The sequence below is a fragment of the Ictidomys tridecemlineatus genome, unplaced genomic scaffold, assembly GCF_052094955.1.
Source record: "Ictidomys tridecemlineatus isolate mIctTri1 unplaced genomic scaffold, mIctTri1.hap1 Scaffold_85, whole genome shotgun sequence".
In the NCBI taxonomy this organism is placed as follows: domain Eukaryota; kingdom Metazoa; phylum Chordata; class Mammalia; order Rodentia; family Sciuridae; genus Ictidomys; species Ictidomys tridecemlineatus.
This window is the reverse complement of record NW_027526100.1, coordinates 824,992-843,268: the sequence shown is the minus strand read 5'-3', so window position 1 is coordinate 843,268 and position 18,277 is coordinate 824,992. Positions and strand designations below refer to the sequence as shown.

The window sequence follows — 18,277 nt, the reverse complement described above, 5'->3', positions numbered from 1 at the left end:
TGTGTCCGTTTCAATGGCTGCTTTCGGCTCCCCCCTCCCTCCTGCCCGCCGCCCTGCCAGCCACTGGGCAGCCCACAGCTGGACACAGACTTGGCCTGGATATGTTGAGGCCAAGCACATACTGGGTCACAGCTAGGGAGTCTCCAACTTTGAGGCTGGGCAGAGGCTCTGATGGCTGGATCATGGGCAGATTCTTATTGTCTTCTGCCCAGCGTCTCTGGAGAAGCCCATTGACTTTACACACACGTATTTGTCCCCTGAGTGACTCCCCTGCTCTGCTCGGGGACTGTGCCAGGTCTCAGGAATTTAGAGCTGAATCAACGGCGGGCCTGCCCTTGAGGACTCTGTGAAAATGCCCAGAACATCCAGCAGGAGACAGAGGTGCAGTAATGATGTCAACAGCCGTGACAGCACCGAGTGCCTGAGAGCCCAGGGTGTGCAGCCCGCACACCTAGAATGCTCCAGGGAGACTAAGGGAGAGAAACGAGGCACAGAGAGGTTAAGTCACTGGCCCAAAGGGAGCACCCAGGGAGTAAGTGCTGCGGTGGGCTTGAGCCCAGAGAGTCTGGCTCCAGTGACTTCCCGCAAAAAGGCCACTCTGACTGCCTATGACAAAGGTTTTGGAATGAGGAGAAAACTCTTTGAAACAAGAAAGGGTCAGGCAGGTTCATCTGATGTGGGGGCCACCTCCGGGCAGAAAAGGAGGGGCCAACAGGCCCCTGAGTAGGCTGTGTGACCTGTAGCCTCTTCACCGTAACCTGAGGAGCACCAGCAGGGAGTGGAGAGGGGTCCCTCCTCCCCACCAAGATCTGCGGAGTGTAGGCAGGTAGCACGAGGACAGCTGGCCAGGCGTGCAGCAGAAGCTTCCGCCTTTGGAATCGACTTTACGGCCTGAGGAAACGGAGCCCAGGGATCACCTTTTCACAGACGGGAAGACCAAGTCCCTGCCCCATTTAAGTGACCCGCCCAAGGCTGTGTGGTAAGAAGCAGAACCTCCCATTCAAATCTCTGCCCAGCCTCCCCTGCTCTGCAGCCGGGGCACTCCCAGCCATTCTCTGAGCCTTAGGTACATGAGGGCAGGTCAGCCCTGGCACCTCCCAGGCAGGCAGGGCTCCTGGGCACAGATCCATCCCACCCATCTTGGTATTCCCACACTGGGCTTGGGGCCTGGCCCACAGTGACAGTGCAGGAGTAACTGTTTGTTGGATGCGTAAGTGAGATGGGGAGGCCTCATTCTTGGCATCAGAATTCTTGGCATCAGCTTCCCAGGCGAGAGGGAGGGAGGGAGGCCTGGAAGCCTCTTACAAAAGGAGCCGCAGAGGTTTGGGGGCACTTAAGATGGGTGGAACCTACTGGATCTGGGGCCTGGGACTCCTGCTCCCTGAGAGAACCTGGATCTGGACTGGGTTCCCCTGACCACAAACAGGGAGGATAAGAATCAGGGAACCCTCGTGAGCAGGTGTTTGATGTGTTTGATGCTTCTGGGGAAGAAGTCCCCACCTTTAGAGTCACAGTTACATAAGGAGAGCGCTGACATCTCCACGGGGAAGCAGCTGGAGGGACAGAACAGAAACTACCTTCTCTGCAAACCAGCTGAGTTGCTAAGACTCCTCTTTGTGCTTTGGCTTGGCATAACCACCTTCTTCCAGAAGCCTCTGCCCACCCTGGGGGCCTAAGTCCCCATCAGTGTTCCCATGACCCCAGATGGACCCTCAGTGGCCTCTTCATTCTCCTCCTAGACTCAACCCTCGTAAGTGCCACAGCCCTGAGGGTACAGTGGTCTTACCAGCCCCAGGGCAGAGCACACAGTAGGTGCTCAGCATGAACCCAGGAATCACTGTCGCCGCTCACCTTCTTGGTCCCATACATGACTTCCATAACTTCTTGTCGGCGTCCTGAAAGCTCTGGTCAAGGAAGGAGCTCGTTTTCCGCACCAGGTTCCAGATCATGTAGTTGTTCAGCAGGCTGGGGAACAGGACGCTGGCTCAGAAATGCCCAGGGCTCCCGAACAGCCTCACCCCGGCCTCCTTCCTAGCCTACCTGGGGCTCGGTTGGTGGCTGCCTTCCAAGCACATGGAATGTAACTCTCCGAGGAACGCCTGGTGCTCCGCCTAGAACCCCCCAGTGTCCGGTGCAATCACTTGCATACCAGCAGTGCTCAATACATGCTGCTGCTTAGCTGCTTTGTGTCTGAAGCTGTGAAGCTGCTGCCTAGAGACTTGCCTGGTGGTGTATGCTACAGTTGGGAGGAGGCTGCCATTCCCTGCTGAAGGCCAGACAAGAAGTAGAGGCCTTAGAGCAGCAGGGGCAGGAAAGGAAGCTCTGGCCAGCCAGGTTTCATGAAGACAATTCCCATGTTCCACCCACAGGGCACAGGGAACCTATCTGTGGCTGACCAACTGACCATGCTGAGTCAAGTTTGCAAAGATGTTACCTTAGTACAAAGATGTTCGCTATATTCAACATCTAGCCTCAACCGGAATCACCCTGAAAGTCTGACTACAGGGGAGGGTATGGCAAAGATTGCATGTACAGTTGATGGAATACTATGCAACTATAAAAATGATCCTCACAGAGGGTTTGGGATGGCACTGGGAAATATTCATAATGAAAGTCAAGGCAAGGCTTGGAGCGGTGGTGCATGTCTGTAATCCCAGTGGCTCGGGAGGCTAAGGCAGGAGGACAGTGAGTTCAAAGCCAGCCTCAGCAACAGCAAGGCCCTAAGCAACTCAGTGAGACCCTGTCTCTAAATAAAATACAAAAAGTTTGGGGATATGGCTCGGTGGTTAAGTGCCCCTGGGTTCAATCTTCAGTACTCCTCCTACTAAAATAAAAATGAAAAGTCAAGGGAAAAGTAGATTATCCATCTAGTCACATTAAGGAGAAAGAAGAACTATGGATTGGAATCCTCTCTTCCCTCACACCTTCTCTCCCTGATATGCACACACACACAAACACCCCCCAAAATGACCAAGAGTAGTATTTTGAATAATTTTACATTTTTCCTATTTTCTGTATTTTTCAACATTTCTATAAGCCTTTGAAATAAAAAAATAAAATAAAATAAAAATCCCATAAGTATTAATCAAAAAAGTGGTATTGGCAGCGTCCCGTTCCATGCTAGGAACGTGTTAAAACATGAATCATTTTGTGTGATTCTCACGAATCCCCTGCTTGGTAAGTGCTATCTGCATCTCCATCTTATGGGTGACAGTATGACCCCGACAAAGGACAAGGGACATGCCCACAGCTACACAGCTGGCTGAGGGCAGTAGGATTTGAAGCTGCCCAGGGGACCAGCAACCTCTGCTGCCTCTCGGGGAAGCCCACCAGGGTGTGGCGCCCTGTGTCCGGCCGCCCGGCCGCCCTGCCCCTCCTGCCCCTCCTGCCCCTCCTGCCCAGCAGGGCTGCCGGCCTCACCATCTGTCCATGGAGTTGATGAGGGCGGAGACCTGCTCCAGGTAGTCCTTGTCATAGACCACGATGGGCTCCGACGCGTTGATCTCCACGGGGTGGAAGATGGCGTTGAGGAAGGGCAGCCAGTTGATGGCCGGTGCCAAGGTCTGCAAGGGAAGGGGACAGCGTGCAGCTGGAGGGTGGCTTCTCCTCAGCCCCGTCTTCGGGTGTCCCTCAGAAGGCATCATTGTGCCTCTGCCCTGGGACCACGGTGCAGATGGAGCTCCAGGCAGAGGCTGGCTGGCTGGTGAGTGCTGCTGTGGACTACGTCCCCAGGAGCCAGAGGCAAACCACGTCTGAAGCGGAACCAGGGTGGGATGAGAGGCTGCAGCAGCAGCAGGCACAGCAGCCACCACCATCACCATGCCCTTCCCATGCGGCATGTGCCACTGCCCAACTGACCAAGCAGTGGCCATAATTATCCCCATTTACAGAGAAAGACATGGAGCCTCAGACCCCTAACTATTAAGAATCAGGAGATGGGCTAGGTAGCTTTCCTGGTGTAGCTTTCTTGCTTATGAGCTGTGCAACCTTTAATAAGTTAATGTGCCCATCTGTGCCTCAGCACCTCATGTGAAAAACAGGGATCATCATGACAACGAGTCCCGTATATCTGGTAACTGTGAGGGTCACACACAGAAGCCAGCACTGTCCAACTCAACAAGGGTGTGGAGAGAGAAGGGAAAGCATATGGAAATGGTAGGAGACCTTCAATAATACACAAAATTATAAGAGGTTATGAGGGGCAAGGGGGAGGGGAAAAAAGGGAGAGAATTGAACAACAGCAGAGGAGGTAGAGAGGGAAGATGGGAGGGAAGGGGGGAGGGGGGATAGTAGGGGATAGGAAAGGTAGCAGAATACAGCAGTCACTAATATGCCATTATGTAAAAATGTGAGTATGTAACAGATGTGATTCTGCAATTTGTATTTGGGGTAAAAATGGGAGTTCAAAACTCAATTGAGTCAAATGTATGAAAGATGATATATCATGAGCTCTGTAATGTTTTGAACAATCAATAAAAAAGGAAAATATGAAAAAAAAACAAGGGTGTCAGCAGCAGCAGTCTGCTGCAGAGGATCCAACATTCAGGAGGGCCAGTGTTGTGGGGTAAACTGTAGTCCACAGGTGAGGCTGCTGAGGGGGGAGCTGGGACAGCAAAGTCGGTGATGACTGCAGCAAAAAGGGAGAAGCCTGCAGCTCAGCCCTGCACACACCAAGCCCGCGGCTCTTTGTGCTTGTTTGTTTTGGGGAGTTATTGGGGTCTGAACTCAGGGCCACTTTACCACTGAACCACACTCCCAGCCCTTTTTATTTTGAGGCAGCTAAGTTGCTTGGGGCCTTACTAAGTTGCTGAGGCTGGCCTTGAACTCTTGATCCTCCTGCCTCATCTTCCCAAGCCTCTGGGATTATAGTAGGCATGCACCATCATGCCCAGCGGCAGCTCTGTTTTTTTTTTTAAGTATTTTTTTTTGGTGGACATGATGCCTTTATTTTTATTTATTTATCTTTATGTGATGCTGAGGATTGAATCCAGTGCCTCACCCCGTTAGGAGAGCGCTCCACCACTGAACCACAACCTCAGCCCCAGCAGCTCTGTTTTAAGGACCTAATATGAGAACCTGTACCCAGGGCTTTCCAAAGAGACACTTGGCTTTTCATAACTATCAGCTCCCAACAGATCTCACTTTCCCTTTGGCACCCCAAGGTACCCTGCTCAGAGGTGTGTCCCCCAACACCTCCACATCACGGCCAGCATCTCCTGCATCAGCAGCCTCCAGCCATGCGAGCTATCCCTCTTGAGGTGGCAGATTTTTGTTATGAAGTCCTACAACATTTTAAAAATAAATTGTGGTAAAATATGCTGCACATTTGTAATCCCAGAAACCCAGGAGGCTGAGGCAGGAGGATCTCAAATTAAGGCCAGCATCAGCAACCTAGTGGGACCCTGTCTCAAAATGAAAAATAAAAAGGGCTGGGGATGTGGCTCACCCAGCTGCAGATGACTTTTGCAAGACTTGAACTCTGTGCTTTCCACTTCCCACCCCCACCTGTCTCTGTGAGTCCGACGCTGGCCCGAGCGGCCCGGCTTAAGTGCAAACACAGAGATTCGGGCTTCAATGCTGGTGTGTGTCCCTTGGTGTCAGTTCCTCAAGCAGAGCTGCGCAATGTGTCTGCTCTGGCCCTGTATTCCCCACACGTTCAGTTATTTTTAGTGTGCAGTTTTACAGAACATGAGGCTTTGGGCTGCATATCTCGTCTTTTAGCAAAGACACCTCTACATGTCAATCACTTGGATGGGCATCTGACTTAGCCAGCAAATCCAGAAATTACGATCATCGCTTAAGACCTTCCAAAAGTGGCCCTGGGCCTGGCAGATTTCAAACTCCATTCTCTATTCTCTTGAAAGGGCAAAATGTAAGACAAATACGGGAAGTGAGAAATGCATTCCCTTCATACAGGAAAACCGTACCCATAAAGCCACCTAAGATCCATCCCCGCCTGCTGGGACAGGCAGTCAGTCACAAGACCCCCAATTCACAGAGGCTGAGTTTGCTGATCAGGGAAGGTGACTTTCCTGAGGTTATATGGTTTACTGTGGGGGTTAAATAAAACTCAGGGCACTCGTCTCTGGGTGTATTTGGCGGGGTGCTGGGGATTGAACTCAGGGCCTTGAGCAGGCTAAGCACAGGCTTTACCACTGGGCTCCACCCCAAGGCCATTGTTCCTGGGTTTATTTTTTTATATTTTTAAATTTTTTTTGGTTGTAGATGGACATAATACCTTCCCCTATTTATATGTGATGCTGAGACTTGAACCCAGTTCCTCACACGTGCAAGGCAAGTGCTCTACCATTGAGCCACAACCCCAGCCCCTGCTCCTGGGTTTAAGTGGACATCTAATCCATTGGGGAACAAACATCTCAAAGGACAGATGAGGCTGGGGATGGGGCGGGGGCAGCTCCCAAAGGCGGTATTGTGCTGGTACAAGTCATCGACCAGTTCTCAGTAGGGGGCTGACTGGCGTCATCCCTGGGTGAATGTTCCCACCAACACCGATGGCAAACCCTCACGAGGCTGGGAAGAGAAGAGCACAGTGGGCCCCGAGCCGGCAGGCACCAGCACAGCCCTGCGACATGAGCTGGGTGACATGAGCTGGTGACATTGAGCTGGGCGTGAGGAGGCCTATATCAGAGTCCCCAGCAGGAACCAGGGGCACTGTCTATCCTTTCCCTAAGATGGGGTCAGTGACCCTGCCCCCAGAGCTGACTGCCGCAGGCCTCTCAGCCTGGCCTCCCCCGTGGCCCAGAGCCTCCCCTCTCCCTGGCAGGAGACCCTCAGGCCAATCTCTACATTTTTGTGGCCACAGAATTCAGAGGTGTCTGATGAGACCTTCAAACTGGGTTCCACAATCAGGGTCACCTGAATGCATGGCCTGGTGGCAAAGACCCTGGGAAAGTGGGTTAGTTTACTGAATGTCACCAGTTACAGGGCTCACGAGAGCTTTATGAACTGAGGTGGCGGATCCCTGGTGCAGGGTGAGGCATCAGGTGGGGAAAACCCTACTACTCATCACAAACCTGCTCATTCCAGGAGAGCAGAGTCCTGACAGGGCAATTCTCACAACTCGGAGATAAAGAGCCTTATGCTGACAGCAGGACGTCCACATTTCAGTGTCTTGCTTTAGTGAACTCCTGAGACGCAGGTGCCGAGATCCATCTCCATGGATGTGGAAGTTTTGTTTGTTTGGTTGGTTGGTTGGTGCTGGGGAATTAAACTCAGGGTGCTCGACCACTGAGCCACACCCCCAGCCCTATTTTGTATTTTCTTTAGAGACAGGGTCTCACTGAGTTGCTTAGCACCTTGCTTTTTGCTGAGGCTGGCTTTGAACTCACTATCCTCCTGCCTCAGCCTCCCGAGCCACTGGGATTACAGGTGCGCCTGGCTAATGCAGCAGTTTTAATGGACTAGGACAGTCTGCCCTGACTCAAATCCCCTAGAGGCAGGCCCGAGAGCTGCTTCCCACACCCAGAGCCTAGGAGGACCAGTGGGCACCAACCAACTCAGGCCTGAGGAGTGGGAAAGATGAGGGTGCTTTTGGGCTTCATTTTTACAGGAGAAATGGCAGAGGATAGGGCCGAGGCCCAAACAGCCTGCGGGACGGGAGGTCCTAGAAAAGAATGAGAAGGCCCCCCTCCACCCCTAGAGCAGCAGAAGGTGGTCCGACTCATGGCTCTGAATCCGAACTCCACTTGGGGCTAGCCTGGAACACCATTCTGTTCCAGCAGGTCTAGCCTTGAACCACACGTAAGCCTGGAGTCCCTCTCCTCGATTCATCTTGAGTAGGAGAAGAAAACAAATCTCCAGCTACCAGAGAAGAAGACACTCTGTCCCAGGGTGGAATGATTCAAGTTAATTTAGTGATAGGGACCTGAGAAATATCACTGATCACAAAAGCACAGCACTACTGATATTGACTTCTGGGATGCTACTTTTCCACGGCGCATGCCAGTTTACAAAACAAAATCTCATCTTCTGCGTCATGTTATGTCCTCATAACCTGCGGGCAGGCCAGTCAGGTTTTGGGGGCATCCAGGACTTCTCTAAATGTTAGCCTGTGTGTTTTTTTCATGCACACATGTCCATTTTTCCTGGGTGACAGTCCGTAGTTTTTGAGTTGTTCTCAAAAGACTCCATGACTTAAGAGTTAAGAGCCACTGTCCCTGGTGAAGGCAGGGGCAGTGTCTCATTTGTCTCTGTTCCGGCACAGAACAGGTGTGAGCAGATGAGCAAGGGCTTTTTACCTGGAAGGAAACCAAGGCTCAGGGTGGGCTCCTCATCTGCCAAGGCCACACGGCTCAAGGTGTGACCCTCTGACTCCAGGCCCCCTGCAGGCACTGTGTGGTCTTCAGCCCCTGCTGAAGTTATGACCTTTCCTTTCTTCCATGAAACAAGAGAGTGAAAGCAATGGGGAGAGGCTGCCCCGGTGCAGAACCTGCTGGCCATGCCAGATTGATGTCCATTCTCTGAGCACCATGTCAGAGCCGTGAGGCGAGTGCTCAGGCCGGGCCCCCTGCAGCTGGGGGCGAACTGCATCTCCCTCCACCTCCCGGCCTCAGAGCGGAAAAACAGTGCCAGATGATGCCCAACACAGGCTGCCGATCACCATAACAAACCGCGCGAACCACTCACCCTGCCACCAACCTCCCTGGAGACCCGAGGGGCAGCTGTGCCACCAGAAGGCTGGGCTTTCTTGCCTCAGCCCAGGTCTTTGCATGGGCTGCACCTGTGCCTGGGAGACCCCACCCCCCGCAGCCCTCAGGATAAAGTGCGTCTCAAAGTCCAGGATCTGCTGCATCGGGGTCCAGGTGGTGCCCTAACCCCCGGGCCCAGCAGCCTCCCAGATGGACCATGTAGTGCAGGTATCCAGTCAGCCAGGGACTCAACACTCCCAAACTGCTGCCCATTAGGCCAGGGTGGAGCAGGGATGGCTGTAGCCCTGTGCCTGGGGCCAGAGGGACACACACTTCACCCAGGAAAACCAATGGAAGCACGACTTCCAGAATGAAGCCCACGAGGCCCTGCACACACCAAGGTCCCTGCAGGGCAGGTGTACACTCAGCTTCCCCAGCCCTTCCCCACCTGGCCTCAGTGCCCTGCTTCTCTCGCCCACAGCACTAGGAAGGGAGACTGGGATTGTTTCTTAGTGTCCCCACCAGACCAGAAGCACAGGAAAGCGGGGCCCAAGTGGCCCCTGATACATCTGTCAGATGGAGGAGGAAAAAAGGGAAGGAATTTCCTCCTCGAAGGAAGAGGGAAAGGATGGGAGAGAAGCTGGGAGAAGACCGACCGGCAGTGGAACCCACCGCAGGCGCAGTGTCCGCCCCAGCAGAACAGCAAGGGCCACCAGGCGCTCCTGCCTGAGGGCAAGGAACAGGGAGATCTGTGGGACCACTCTGCTCATTCCTCGGAGACCTCCAGGGCCCAGGACAAGCGGGTCAGCAACAGCACACGGGCCAGAAAGAAGGAAACAGTAGGAAGTCCACCCCAGGCCCTGGAGGCCTGAGCAGCCACCAGGGGGAAGCCTCGGCAAGGCTGACCTACGGAGGAGACAGCAGGTCTCCGTTGAGTCACACCAGTTTCACAGAAAGTACAGGTCTGACTCCCAGTTACACCTCTGGATATCGCCTAGGGACATGGTCAAAAGCTGAGCCAAGCCTGAGTCCCAGGGCCAGCACCCCTGCCCTCAGGAGCCTCCGGGCCCTGACCATGTCTCTTCATCTCCTGTTCACCAAAGGGAGAAGAAACGTCGGAATCCACACCCCACCTTTACTCAGTGCTCGGTGCTGGATGACTGGGAGCTGCTAGGGAAATGCTGTCACACGAAGCAGCCCGGCGAGGGAAGAAGCCTGGCTCTGGAGTCCCTTTGCACTCTGTGGCCACCAGCAGGTAATCTTACTTGTCTGAGCCCCAGTCTATCTGTAACCTGGGCATAAACACCTCCTTCCAAGGGTGGCTTTAAGGTCATGATGAAGTGGGTATGACCCCTCCCCCCAAGAGCCCTGTCCGACTCTGTGTACTCCAGTGGCCCTGCCCCTGCAGTAGCTGGCGCACAGGGTACCTGCAGCTCAGCGGCTGTCACTTTGTGGTAAATGAGCTCCTCATCCCGATGCTTCTCCTGGTGGATGGTGATATTGGCCAGCGCTGTCTCAAAGTCCAGGATCTGCTGCATCTGGGGCCGAATGGCGTCCTCATCCCCCCCGCCCAGCAGCTTCCCCAGCTGGACCATGTAGTTCAGGTATCCGGTCAGCACCTGTGGGACCCAGCAAGCACCCCAAAACTGTCTGTCAGTGGCTGCCACCTGCCGCCCAGTGGGCCAGGTGAGGCCAGCCCAGCTGCGGCCCTGTGCATGGGGCCCAGGAAACATGCTGGAAAACAGCTCTGGGGAGGAGTCTGGCGCTATGTGTATTCACTGGTGTCCATGGCGCTCCTGGTAAAGCCCACCGCCTCTGGGCACACACAGGTCCCTGAGGCTGGCCCCTGCTGCTCTGGCCCTGCATTCAGGGCTCGTCCTCAGCCATCTTCCTGTTCTGGAAATGCACCTTTTCTGAATCACCCTCTGCCACCATGTCCCTAGAGCTGAATCAAGTCCTTTCTTGACTCCCTCTGCCCTGATCACAATGTATACAGTTGGCATCTACTTGGGTGGTCAGTTAAGTAATGTCTCCCTCTCTTACTGGACCTTGAGCCCAGTAGACAGGAGAGTGAACCTCAGGTGGGCCGGGCAGGGGAAGGGAGAGCTGTGAGGGGTTGGAGGTGATCTGGTTGTGGCTCTGGATCTCCCCACTTACTGGCTGTGTGACCTTGAACAGGTCACTTCTGTCTCTGAGACTTATTTCTTCCTCTGTATAGGGCAAGGTAAAACAAATATCCATTTGACAGATAAAGCAAATGATGTTCAGAGAAGCTGAGTGACTTTGGGGTGACTGGGAGGGTTAGAGGTGAGGTATATAAAAGGTCTGAGACCCTCAAATGGTGGGGGCTGCTACTGCACCTCTTTACAATGGGGACAAATGACACCTAACCCCTGTCCTTTGTGCCCACAGTGCCTGCATATGAACTAGCGAGCCTGGGGGCATCCCTCCCCTGACTGGGCTGCCTGTTGCCCATCAGGAAAGTGATACCCCTGTGTTCCCCCAGCTTCTAAGACCTGCCCAGGTATGCTGTGGGGGACACGGTGGAAGAACCACTGCAAAGTCCCACTCACCTTCTCGTTTTCAGTCTTGTTCAGGTAGTAATCTCTGGAGGGCAAGCCCAGGCCAGACTGGTCCACCTAAAGAGGGAGGCAGAGTGAGAGGAAGGCCCTGCTGCAGGCTTGTGTGTCTCCTGCGGCCTCTGCCTGCCCCAGGACTTCTCACACCAGGCACTAAAGACCAGCTCAGGTCCCAGGAAGAGCACAAGCCGGTAGCCGAAGTCACAGATGGGATCACTCAGTGATAAGACAGACATGTTCCTGCCCACCTGTGGGGTCAGCTGCAGGGACCTGGGCCCTTCTGAGGGCTGGACAGAGCCTCCTTCCTCTTCAAACACCCCTTGCCTCAGCAATGCACTCTACTTCTCTAAACCCTTCCCAAGTGGCGAGGAGCCAACACAGTGACTTAATCTTAACCCAAGTTACTTAACCTTTCTGATCCCCAGGTTCCTCGCCCAGAAAGTTAGGGATAACACCTAACCTTCGGAGCTGGAATGAGGATTCAAGAGGACAGTGTCAGTACAAGGTTTCCTGAGAGTGGGGCAGGCAGAGGAGGGTCAATTCCTGATGGCTACCATTGGAACCTTCTGGCCACACCTTGACTCAACTTGGGTAGCTGCTATTATAGTTCATTAGGATGAAAAGGAAAGTGTAGCTCAGTGAGGGTGATGCTTGTTAAGGTCACACAGTGAGTGAGTGGTGCGGTTGGGCTGAGAACTAAGCCTTTATGACCCCTAATCTGGGGGCTCTCCTGGGTGTGCTGATCCTCAGCCTTGGGCAGTCTCTGGTGGGAGAGATGGACCAAAAGCATTCCAAGCAGCACCACAGAGCCAGAGGCTAAGGGAGGGGACAAAGAGGTGGCTACAGCTGTGCCCAGGAGTTGATATCACTTGTCATTTCTGTGGCCCATGATGAGCTGCCCACCGAGATGGCTAGTCTGCCCTCTCATAGTCTCTTGCCTGTAAAAATCTCACTGCTTGGGGCTGCCAGAAATAACCCCGGCTTAGAAACCAGAGCCTGCTGCCGCGGCCCAGGGCAGGTCTCCCTCCACCCCAGGAGGCCACACCCTTTGCTTCCCTGGCCCAGGCCTGCTCACCTGGATCACATTGCTATTGGAGTTCTTAGAGTCTGCACTGACATAGACGGAGAAGAAGGGTGAGGTTCGGTAGTGGGCAGTGACCACCTGCAGGGTGTCCTGGAAGTTGTCCTTGGCCCAGGGACTTGTGATATTCCAGCCTCTGAGCTGGGAGAAGGCAGAGCAGATAGGGAGGGGAAGGTGGTAAGGAGCCTGTATGCAAATTCTGGTTCTGCAGCTGACTTGCTCTGTGACCCTGGAGCAGTCATCTGACCTCTGGGAGCATCCAGAGCAAATGAAAGGGCTTCTGACCTGTGACCTGGAGACCCACAGAGGGAGCAAAGACTCATCCTTAACAACTGAGCTGTGAATCCCAGAGACTTTGCCCCCTGTGCTGTTCATTTGTTGGACAATCAATCACACGAACGTGATTACTATTAAGACATAAATCCAATTGTGACTATGGGAAATAAGGCTCTGTATTTTGAAAAAGGCTGATAAGCTAGGGTCTACCTTGGTCTCTCTCCAAGTTGGGACTTAAAAAAATTCTCTTTGGTCCTCCAGGATTGGCACACACTGGCACATGGGGCCTGTGCCAGAGAGGAGGGACTGGGAGAGTCCCCATGCCTGCAGCAATACCTTCCCCGAACTGAGATAGGATGGCGAGCCCTTGAGCAAGCAAAGGGTGGCCAGAAAAGCCGCAGCCATCTCTGTCTGTGCCAGGCAGCCTGGCCCGGAGGGAAGATTTCTCCTGGGCTCAGGAGCAAGGCGAGGCCTCCAGCCAGCACGTCTGGCTCTGTTGCTGGCCTAAGACTCCCTGTTGGTTTCTCTGGAATAACACACACCTCTCGCACACTCACACCCACCTCCTGAGGAAAGGGAAGTGGCAATCCAGAGGAAGAGATTCCCAGTGAATATCGTCCCCAAGGCCCACGCAGATGCACTGAGGCACTTGGATGTCCTCAACAGATGCTGACACACAACCCCACACATTACAACAGACAGTCCCCCCATGCACAGACGTGCATGCACACGCAGTGGCAGACAGACAGGCTGCGTGTTCCAGCTGGGTGCGGAGGCTGGAGGTGTGGGGTGGCTGAGCACCAGTGGGCCTGAGAGCTGCAGCCAGAGGGGCTGGCAGGAGGCGCGGCAGGAGGGAGGCCAGAGTGTGTCCCAGGGACTCACCTTCTCAATCAGCTCCATCAGGGGCTTGGCCCTGAGCTCCTCGATCCTGGTTTCATTCATACATGCGCGGTAGTATACTTGGGCCTTCCTTTCTGCCTCACTCGAGCTGGCTGTGGAATTTTCTAGAAGGATAAGAGATAGCAGATATTGAATAAGCCCCCATTTACCTGCTGGGGATCCCCAGGCAAGATTCTTTTGGAGCCTCGGTGCTCCCCACTGTGAAGCTGTCAGGGCAGCTGCTCTCAGGGAGCAGCCAGCCCCAGTGGGTATGAGTGCCCCCATCCTAGTTGGGTGCAGATCAGGAGGGCATGCCCTGTCTCTGCCCATCTGCTGATCAGGCCTGAGGACCTGTCCCTGGCATGCCAGCCCGGGCCCACCCAGCAGGACAGTCGGCATCCCTGCCAGCCAACATGTGGCAGGAACTCCCCTGCCTGGTGCTGGGACAAAGCCATGTCTTGGCTTCAGATCGCAGCTCACCTTCCTTGTGAGAAACACTGGGGTTGAGTGAAGCCTGAAAGGCCTCATTCACTGTGAATTGACTTTCCGCTTCCTCCTGGGGGGGGGGGCAGGCGCAGTCAACAGACCTGCGGACGACTCCAAGGGCTGTTTTCCCCGTCCCTCCCCAACTCAGGCCAGCAGCACCTCATCCTCTTTGGTTCCCAGACCCCCACCCACCCACCCGGAGACTCCCTTCCCATCCCCCCTGTCCTTAGCCCCTGGTCCAGAGCCGCCTGCTGAAGGCCACCCTCCTGTGTGAGCACAGCACGGAAGGTCCCCATCTGTACCTGGCGAGTTTGAGTACTCAGGTCCCCAGGACCTACTATGTGCTGGGGCTTCTGGGCCTGCATGTTTGTCTCAGAGCTCTACTCCAGACCACGTCAGATTCCTGGCCTCTGCGTCCATCTGTCCAGCTTGCTCCCACCCTGGGCTGGCCACTTGTCCTTCTCTCAGATTAGTTGCTCTCTGACTTTAAACCTCTTCCTTTGCTTTCTCCCAAGATCTCTCCAAACCCACCTCCTCCATAGGCACCTTTCTCGTGGGCCTCTATCGACCCATCCATCCATCCATCCATCCATGGGACGCAGAGCAAAGGGTTGCTCTCTGCCAGGTACTGTGGGTACTCTGGGGCCAGACAACAATGTCCTCAACCCCAGGAGGCTTCGGCATGGGACCCTGCTAAAACCCCACTTGCTTCCATCCTTTCTATTTTTTTTACTCAGAACCTCTCCTATGTTGCTCCTTCCAGAACATTCTCAGCACTCTGGTCACAAAATTAAGACCTGCTCTCTATCCCCAAAGAGCTTACAGTCTAGCGGGGACATACATGTGCCAAGGAAGGAACACAGCACACAAAAGTGCTTTAACACTGCAGAGGCTCTGGAACACAGAGAAGCACCCCTCTCTGGGGGTGGGGGGGCCTTAAGAGGAGGTTCTATTGGAGCTGGGTCTCAAAGAGAAACAAAGGCGGTCACCAGGTAGAAACAGGGCAAAGGGCACTGGGTGGAGGGAATGGATAGCGTGGGGCCAAGGAAGGAAGCAGGAAGGGCCTGCTGCTAGAAGAAAAGGAAAGTGTGTGGCATTCACTGGGTGCCAAGGGCACGAGTCACTTCCTGGCCAGTCTTTAATCAGCTTCTCCAGTTCTCAACCCAGAAGGCTCCCCATCCCTCCATTCTGGCATAAATAGCACCATGGCTATCACTGGTCAGAGGGCATCAAGCCCAGTCTAGCTGAGATCTGGGAGGTAGCCCCGGAAAGGGCACTCAGCGGGCTGGACTGAAGACAGGTCAGAGCCAAGAGAAGGCCCTGAATGAGATATGGAGGTTAGGGGCTTGAACAATGAGGGGCAAGCCCTGCCCAGGAGACCAAGGGCTGCTGCTGGGCTCTGGAGACACCTGTGTGAGGCTTCCTGGGGACAAAAGAGGGAAAGGGGGCCAAGCTAGGGTTGCTGCCACACCTCCGACTCAGGAAGCAGAGCATGGGGCGGCAGAGGGGAGTCCCTCACCCCAGTGGCCTCAGCTCTGTGGCAATGCTTTTCCCTTCCCAGCAGCTAGGCTCTTGGAAGGACAAGCAGGAGAACTGTCATCATTTGCCAGGCCCAGAAGCTGCACCTCACCATCCACATCTGGCTCCATTCATGACCCTGAATGCCAGGGCCACTGTTAGGGGAAGTGCTCTGTGCACAGGTAGAGGGCCTGGCATCTCCCTCCTCCAGAGCCCAAGGCCACCCAGATAAGAGGCCCATGGAAGGCTCACCAGGAACAGCCTGGCTGTGCTAATCACAGCACATTCTGAGTTCCAGCTTGAGGCTGCCTGGCCCTTCCTTCCCTAGCACTTGGAGGTCAAGGACACTGCCTTCAAACATGGCCTCCCTCTCTCCTTTGTTGAACGGCTCCCCAACCAAGCTCAAAGTTCCTCCAGCAACCTGGGATCCTACTCACTGGCTTTCCCACAGCTGTGGGTTTTTGGTGGCCACCAGGCTGGGTGTGGAGATGCACGGATCTGTCCGAGGAAGCTGGCAGCCCAGTAGTGAACAGATGGCAACTAAAGTCACAAGAGTGTTTGATTCCACACAGGGGAGTATGAAGAGAAGGTGCCAGAAGCCATGAGAGGATGGTGGGAGAGGCCTGGGAAAGTGGCCAGAGGAAGCCCTGCTTGGGCAGGAGGAGGCTGACGTGGAGCGGGATTGGGGCTGTGTGGGCTGCCTCGCCCCACATTGTGTCTTAGTCATCCCTGTGTCCCCAGAACCTGAACAGGCACAAAGTAGGCCTTCAGCAACATGTGCTCAAAGAAGGGAGCTCAGCGTCCGTGTTTAACAAGGCAGGATGTCACCTCAGGGGAGGAGGTTGATGGGGCTGGTGCCACCCAGGATTTGCATGGAGAGGAAATGCAGGTGTGTGCTGTGCTATGCCCCCTCCAGGGGCACCATGCCTGGACCCCGCTTCAGCTCTGGCTGGGGCAGGAGCCCTGGTGGAAGTTCAAGTTCCTCTTCCCACCTCTGCTTCCTGGAGCCCAGTGATTCTCCCACCCCTCTCCTTCCTCACTCAAGGGCTCCAAGGACAAGTGCTGAAGCAAGATGGCCAGGTGGAGGCCACTGGAGTAGATCAGGTGGGCCAAGATGGGGGCATGGGCCAGCAGAGGAGGGGTGAGAGTATCAGGAATGGTGCCAGGCTTCCTCAGCCTGGGCAAGCAGCTGCCTTTACCAGGATGTGGAGCCCGGGAACCAGTGGAAAGTGAAGAGCGTCGGTCTGAAGTTCAGGTTCAGACACCTGGGGATCTCTACCACACCCCCGAGTGGACCTCTGCCCTGAGCCTCAGCCACTGACTCGTGAGACCTCCAGTAAGTTACCCAACCTCTCACCTATAAATTGAGTGTGGAACTAGTAAGAGCCGCAGTGGGAACTGTTAGGATGAGATGTACACACACGGCCACACCCACACAGGGGTGGCTGGTCCCCAGAGAGGCTTAAGTGGCCTGGGTTCAAATTCCAGGAAGCCCAAGCCGCTGTGGGCTCTACTCTCCCAGGCAGGCGCCTCCCCTCCCCTCCCTGGGCCTAACCTTCTCCCTGTCTCTGATGCTGAATCCCCATGGGCTGTCCATGAGATCTCGGTGCAGGGCCTGGCCTGCAGTAGGCACCAGGAATGGCAAAAACACATGGTATCCTTATGTTTTTTCTCCTGCAGAACAAGGCACCTTCTTTATCAGCTCCCGCTTTCCCCAGCAGGATGGGGCTCCGGAGGCCTGACTGTTGGAACTGAGTCTGTGGTTTTTATCTAAAACAAACACAGGTCCTGCCCTGATGGCCAAGTGGGGGCCCCACATGTCCCTGGCCAGGCAGTCCTGCTGCAGCCAGGGAGACCATGAAATTCCCAGCCCCCATCCCGCAGCCTTCCTGGGTCACTGCTCTGCCCCCCTGGGTTACCGCTCTGCCTGCCTGGGCTCGTTCAGGCTCCTGAGGAGTGATGTGGGAAAGGGTGTTCCAATAAAAACTCCCAGAGGAAGAAGTGGACCGATTAAATGGGATGCTGTCCTTCCTCTCCGGGACTTTGGGGAAGTGACTGGGGAAGTTTCTGGAACTCAGGGCCCCAAGAAGAAAGTATCCAGGCAGTTGGAAACTCTGTGGTCTGGTCCCAGGCTGCCAAACAATTTCTATGCCCTTGGGACCCCAGAGTGGCCCTGTCTCTAGAATGTGTCCCGCACGGAGCTACCATTTCAGAGACACAGCCTGTCACAGAGGGGAGGAAGATGAAACAGCAAATGCGGGAAACATAAAAACAAAACCATGAGTGATGACACAGGGTAACCTGATTCGTTGCCAGATCAGTGACGTGGACACATCTCATGCTGCTGGAATAGTGTGCATGTGTAGATTGGTGTTTGGGATAGAAGGAAGGAGGCTGCAAACTTTTCCTTATCATCCCGGTATTGCTTGAATTGTTACAAGCTCGCATTATGTTTTTTTGTTATGCAAAATATATATGATATTGTAGATATTGTAGAATAAACCTGGCAGTACCACGATGTAGCTCAGGCCCTAAGAAGCCCTTGGAAGACTCAACAGAGGCAGTGGGTCGAAGGGGTCTTGAAGGGCCGGGTGGGGGCACTCTAGAGACTGGATCCAAGCACAGTGGGAAAGCCTCAGGCAAGGGCCAGGCTAAGGAGTGAGGGGCCTGTCTGTTGGCTTCCCCGATGATGTGAGGCCATACTTTTTTTTTTTTTTTTTTGGTACCTGGGACTGAACTCAGGGTCGCTTAACCACTGAGCCTCATCCGCAGCCAGCACGTGAGCTAGACGCCACTTCACAGGTGGAGAG

The 18,277-nt window shown here is 54.5% G+C and overlaps 1 pseudogene across 1 annotated transcript in view; it reads right to left on the bottom strand.

The window, feature by feature from the left end:
- Positions 1 to 18,277, bottom strand: part of LOC144374747 (endothelin-converting enzyme 1-like) — a 40,078-nt pseudogene that overhangs the window by 15,503 nt on the left and 6,298 nt on the right. Inside the window, exons 3-8 of the transcript XR_013434064.1 lie at positions 13,467 to 13,588; positions 12,303 to 12,449; positions 11,222 to 11,287; positions 10,076 to 10,267; positions 3,421 to 3,563; positions 1,852 to 1,965 (exon numbers count right to left, since the gene is read on the bottom strand). The product of XR_013434064.1 is annotated as an endothelin-converting enzyme 1-like (transcript). The remainder of the gene's footprint in view (positions 1 to 1,851; positions 1,966 to 3,420; positions 3,564 to 10,075; positions 10,268 to 11,221; positions 11,288 to 12,302; positions 12,450 to 13,466; positions 13,589 to 18,277) is intronic.